Source organism: Astyanax mexicanus, chromosome 11, assembly GCF_023375975.1.
Source record: "Astyanax mexicanus isolate ESR-SI-001 chromosome 11, AstMex3_surface, whole genome shotgun sequence".
NCBI lineage: Eukaryota > Metazoa > Chordata > Actinopteri > Characiformes > Acestrorhamphidae > Astyanax > Astyanax mexicanus.
Window position 1 is genome coordinate 35,892,636 of NC_064418.1, and position 6,880 is coordinate 35,899,515.

Here is a 6,880-nt window from a genome sequence, read left to right on the forward strand (position 1 = left end):
TTGAAAATTCATGAAACTTGGCAAAAACACAAGAGACATCATAAGACACGTTTTTATCATTGGTAAGACTGACTCCGCCCAACAGGAAGTCGGCCATTTTGAAAAAAGTGCATTTTACACACATTTTTTGCATACTTTGTCAAACTCCTCCTAGGGAATTTGTTGAATACTCTTGATATTTGTCTGTAATAAACTACTAACATACTTGATTGTAAATTGCGAAGGAATAGTCGATATCTTAAACGAGGACGAAATAGCGGACAGTTGAATTGCTTGAGATGCCCCGTTAAAACAGGAAGTGAATACATTCTGGTGTTAGTAGGTGTTTGAGGAGGTTAAAAAGGTTGAAAACTCTTGAAAATTTACAGGCCTGCTTGATTTAAGCAGTAGTTTGATCTGAAATTAAAATTTCATATATACGTATTTCATTGGCTCTATAGCGCCACCTAGGTTTCAATGCATATTTGACATTACGGGAATGCTCAAAACCTCTTGAAAATTGACAGATTGCATAAGACCTCATAACACTTTACAAATATTTTGACAATTTTTTCATGTATAGCTAGCGGACTCTACAGCGCCCCCTAATTTGTTCATTTAATAAATTAGCTGTGGATGTGTCAAAATTTGTCTAATCTTCTCAAATTTTGGTAGGATCGTAGATAGTATGACCCTGCACATATTTGCAATTGGCTTGTATTAGCTCCGCCCAACAGGAAGTCGGCCATATTGGAATTTGTAATATTTTTGCACATTTTTCACAAACTCATTTAAACTGCTCCTAAAGTCTTTGTCAGATTACCTCTTATTTCGCTGTAAATGAACAACAGACATATTTGATGATAATTGCCAAAGGATTAGTTGATCGGTAAAACGGTGACCCAATGGCGAGCAATTGATTCACTAGAGACGCAACACTAAACCAAAGTGAAACCATGACACGGTCAGAAAACAGATTTTTGAAAATTCATGAAACTTGGCAAAAACACAAGAGACATCATTACACACATTTTCAGCATTGGTAGGACTGACTCCGTCCAACAGGAAGTCGGCCATTTTGAAATATCTGCATTTTACACACATTTTTCGTGTACATTGTCAAACTACTCCTAGCAGATTTGTTGAATTCTCTTGGTATTTGGTAAAAATAAACATTGAACATATCTGATGATAAATTGTGAAGGAATAGTCGATATCTCAAACGAGGACGAAATGGCAGATGGTTGAATTTGTGAGATGCCACATCAAAACAGGAGGTCAAAACCTAGGTAATGCCAGGTGTTTTGAGGAGGTTATAACGGAGAAAAAGTCACAAAATTTGACCGGCCTGCTTATCTAAGGCTGTTCTTTGATGAAGAATTAGAATTTCAAATACATGTATTTTAACAGTGCTATAGCGCCACCTGTATTTTAAATGGATATTTCACGTGTTTAACAGGATAGAAAACTCTTGAATATTGGCACACTCAATAAGACCTTAAAATTACTTTTACCGGTTTCTCGGTTTGGCCCGGTACGATTTGCGCTGTTGTGCGAGGGCCCTACGTCCCCCTGTGACAGGGGGACAACTCGTTATTATTATTCTGCCTCTTTGCGCCCATTTTTGAGGCATTTCCGATACTCGAAAACTCACGCATTTTGGCACAGGCCTCAAGCTCGGCGAAAATTTTAAAGTTCCATAGAGGTTGGACTTTGACGTTGTTCAGGAGCTCTATAGCGCCCCCAAACGTCGGCAGTGGCCGGGATGAAGTTTGTCCAACGTGCACCAACTTTGGTACGCTCATTGACCTCCTCATAATCAACAAGAATCACTAGGTTTTATTTGACTCCGCCCAACAGGAAGTCGGCCATTTTGACAGGAAGTTGCAAAATAAAAAGTTTCCCGCTGGGTTTCGGAGTGGTTAGGATGTTTGAAAACTCCTAAAATTTTACAGAGCAATTTGGCTTAGGCCATACTTTGACCGTAAGTTGAAATTTCGTAAATTCGTCTTTCATCAGCTCTCTAGCGCCACCTATTTTATATCATATTTATGAAAAGCTCTCAGCCTCTTGATGATTGGCAGATTCAATAAGTCTTTGAAATGATTTAGGAATATTTTGTCGTTTTTCTCATGTGTAGCTAGAGGACTCTACAGCGCCCCCTATTTTGTTTAGGCCATTAAATTAGCTGTAGCTGTCTCAAAATTTCTCCAATATTCTCGATTTTTGGCAACAACATAGAAACTATCATCCCGCACATATTACCCTTTGGCTTGTACTAGCTCGGCCCAACAGGAAGTCGGCCATTTTGAAATTTGTGGAATTTTAATACATTTTTCACGAACTCATTCAAACTCCTCCTAGAGTCTTTGTCATATTACCTCTAAATTTGGTATGGATAGGCTCCAGACATACATGGTGATAAATTGCGAAGGAATAGTCGATAGCTGAAACGATGACGTAATGGCGGACAATTAATTTAATGGAGACGCAACACTAGACCAAAGTGAAACCATGACACAGTCATAAAACAGATTATTGAAAAATCATGAAACTTGGTAAAAACACAAGAGACATCATAAGACACGTTATTAGTATTGGAATGATTGACTCCGCCCAACAGGAAGTCGGCCATTTTGAAATATGTGCATTTTACACACATTTTTTGCATACTTTGTCAAACTCCTCCTAGGGAATTTGTTGAATACTCTTGATATTTGTCAGTAATAAACTACTAACAAACCTGATGATAAATTGCGAAGGAATAGTCGATATCTTAAACGAGGACGAAATGGCGGACAGTTGAACTGCTTGAGATGCCCCGTTAAAACAGGAAGTGAATACATTCTGGTGTTAGTAGGTGTTTGAGGAGGTTAAAAAGGTTAAAAACTCTAAAAAATTTACAGGCCTGCTTGATTTAAGCAGTACTTTGATCTGAAATTAAAATTTCATATATACGTATTTCATTGGCTCTATAGCGCCACCTAGGTTTCAATGCATATTTGACATTACGGGAATGCTCAAAACCTCTTGAAAATTGACAGATTGCATAAGACCTAAAAACACTTTACAAATATTTTGACAATTTTTTCATGTATAGCTAGCCGACTCTACAGCGCCCCCTAATTGGTTCGTTTAATAAATTAGCTGTGGATGTGTCAAAATTTGTCTAATCTTCTCAAATTTTGGTAGGATTGTAGATAGTATGACCCTGCACATATTTGCAATTGGCTTGTATTAGCTCCGCCCAACAGGAAGTCGGCCATATTGGAATTTGTAATATTTTTACAAATTTTTCACAAACTCATTTAAACTGCTCCTAAAGTCTTTGTCAGATTACCTATTATTTCGCTGTAAATGAACAACAGACATATTTGATGATAATTGCCAAAGGATTAGTTGATCGGTAAAACGGTGACCCAATGGCGAGCAATTGAGTCACTAGAGACGCAACACTAAACCAAAGTGAAACCATGACATGGTCAGAAAACAGATTATTGAAAATTCATGAAACTTGGCAAAAACACAAAAGACATCATTACACACATTTTCAGCATTGGTAGGACTGACTCCGCCCAACAGGAAGTCGGCCATTTTGAAATATCTGCATTTTACACACATTTTTTGTGTACATTGTCAAACTACTCCTAGCAAATTTGATGAATTCTCTTGGTATTTGGTAAAAATAAACATTGAACATATCTGATGATAAATTGTGAAGGAATAGTCGATATCTCAAACGAGGACGAAATGGCAGATGGTTGAATTTTTGAGATCCCACATCAAAACAGGAGGTGAAAACCTAGGTAATGCCAGGTGTTTTGAGGAGGTTATAACGGAGAAAAACTCACAAAATTTGACCAGCCTGCTTATCTAAGGCTGTTGTTTGATGTAGAATTAGAATTTCAAATACATGTATTTTAACAGCGCCATAGCGCCACCTGTATTTTAAATGGATATTTCACATGTTTAACAGGATAGAAAACTCTTGAAAATTGGCACACTCAATAAGACCTCAAAATTACTTTTACCGGTTTCTCGGTTTGGCCCGGTACGATTTGCGCTGTTGTGCGAGGGCCCTACGTCCCCCTGTGACAGGGGGACAACTCGTTATTATTAGGGCCCGAGCACCGAAGGCGCAGGCGAAGCCTGCACCGGAGGTGCAAAGCCCTATTGTTTTTGGTCCGTTTATTATTATTATTATTCTGCCTCTTTGCGTCCATTTTTGAGGCATTTCCGATACTCGAAAACTCACGCATTTTGGCACAGGCCTCAAGCTCGGCGAAAATTTTAAAGTTCCATAGAGGCTGGACTTTGGCGTTGTTCAGGAGCTCTATAGCGCCCCCAAACGTCGGCAGTGGCCGGGATGAAGTTTGTCCAACGTGCACCAACTTTGGTACGCTCATTGACGTCCTCATAAACAACAAGAATCACTAGGTTTTATTTGACTCCGCCCAACAGGAAGTCGGCCATTTTGACAGGAAGTTGCAAAATAAAAAGTTTCCCGCTGGGTTTCGGAGTGGTTAGGATGTTTGAAAACTCCTAAAATTTTACAGAGCTATTTGGCTTAGGCCATACTTTGACCGTAAGTTGGAATTTCGTAAATTCGTCTTTCATCAGCTCTCTAGCGCCACCTATTTTATATCATATTTATGAAAAGCTCTCAGCCTCTTGATGATTGGCAGATTCAATAAGTCTTTGAAATGATTTAGGAATATTTTGTCTTTTTTCTCATGTGTAGCTAGAGGACTCTACAGCGCCCCCTATTTTGTTTAGGCCATTAAATTAGCTGTAGCTGTCTCAAAATTTCTCCAATATTCTCGATTTTTGGCAACAACATAGAAACTATCATCCCGCACATATTACCCTTTGGCTTGTACTAGCTCCGCCCAACAGGAAGTCGGCCATTTTGAAATTTGTGGAATTTTTACACATTTTTCACGAACTCATTCAAACTCCTCCTAGAGTCTTTGTCATATTACCTCTAAATTTGGTATGGATAGGCTCCAGACATACATGGTGATAAATTGCGAAGGAATAGTCGATAGCTGAAACGATGACGTGATGGCGGACAATTAATTTAATGGAGACGCAACACTAGACCAAAGTGAAACCATGACACAGTCATAAAACAGATTATTGAAAAATCATGAAACTTGGTAAAAACACAAAAGACATCATAAGACACGTTTTTAGTATTGGAATGATTGACTCCGCCCAACAGGAAGTCGGCCATTTTGAAATATGTGCATTTTACACACATTTTTTGCATACTTTGTCGAACTCCTCCTAGGGAATTTGTTGAATACTCTTGATATTTGTCAGTAATAAACTACTAACACACCTGATGATAAATTGCGAAGGAATAGTCGATATCTTAAACGAGGACGAAATGGCGGACAGTTGAATTGCTTGAGATGCCCCGTTAAAACAGGAAGTGAATACATTCTGGTGTTAGTAGGTGTTTGAGGAGGTTAAAAAGGTTAAAAACTCTCAAAAATTTACAGGCCTGCTTGATTTAAGCAGTACTTTGATCTGAAATTAAAATTTCATATATATGTATTTCATTGGCTCTATAGCGCCACCTAGGATTCAATGCATATTTGACATTACGGGAATGCTCAAAACCTCTTGAAAATTGACAGATTGCATAAGACCTAAAAACACTTTACAAATATTTTGACAATTTTTTCATGTATAGCTAGCGGACTCTACAGCGCCCCCTAATTTGTTCGTTTAATAAATTAGCTGTGGATGTGTCAAAATTTGTCTAATCTTCTCAACTTTTGGTAGGATCGTAGATAGTATGACCCTGCACATATTTGCCATTGGCTTGTATTAGCTCCGCCCAACAGGAAGTCGGCCATATTGGAATTTGTAATATTTTTACAAATTTTTCACAAACTAATTTAAACTGCTCCTAAAGTCTTTGTCAGATTACCTCTTATTTCGCTGTAAATGAACAACAGACATATTTGATGATAATTGCCAAAGGATTAGTTGATCGGTAAAACGGTGACCCAATGGCGAGCAATTGAGTCACTAGAGACGCAACACTAAACCAAAGTGAAACCATGACATGGTCAGAAAACAGATTATTGAAAATTCATGAAACTTGGCAAAAACACAAAAGACATCATTACACACATTTTCAGCATTGGTAGGACTGACTCCGCCCAACAGGAAGTCGGCCATTTTGAAATATCTGCATTTTACACACATTTTTTGTGTACATTGTCAAACTACTCCTAGCAAATTTGATGAATTCTCTTGGTATTTGGTAAAAATAAACATTGAACATATCTGATGATAAATTGTGAAGGAATAGTCGATATCTCAAACGAGGACGAAATGGCAGATGGTTGAATTTTTGAGATCCCACATCAAAACAGGAGGTGAAAACCTAGGTAATGCCAGGTGTTTTGAGGAGGTTATAACGGAGAAAAACTCACAAAATTTGACCAGCCTGCTTATCTAAGGCTGTTGTTTGATGTAGAATTAGAATTTCAAATACATGTATTTTAACAGCGCCATAGCGCCACCTGTATTTTAAATGGATATTTCACATGTTTAACAGGATAGAAAACTCTTGAAAATTGGCACACTCAATAAGACCTCAAAATTACTTTTACCGGTTTCTCGGTTTGGCCCGGTACGATTTGCGCTGTTGTGCGAGGGCCCTACGTCCCCCTGTGACAGGGGGACAACTCGTTATTATTATTATTATTATTCTGCCTCTTTGCGTCCATTTTTGAGGCATTTCCGATACTCGAAAACTCACGCATTTTGGCACAGGCCTCAAGCTCGGCGAAAATTTTAAAGTTCCATAGAGGCTGGACTTTGGCGTTGTTCAGGAGCTCTATAGCGCCCCCAAACGTCGGCAGTGGCCGGGATGAAGTTT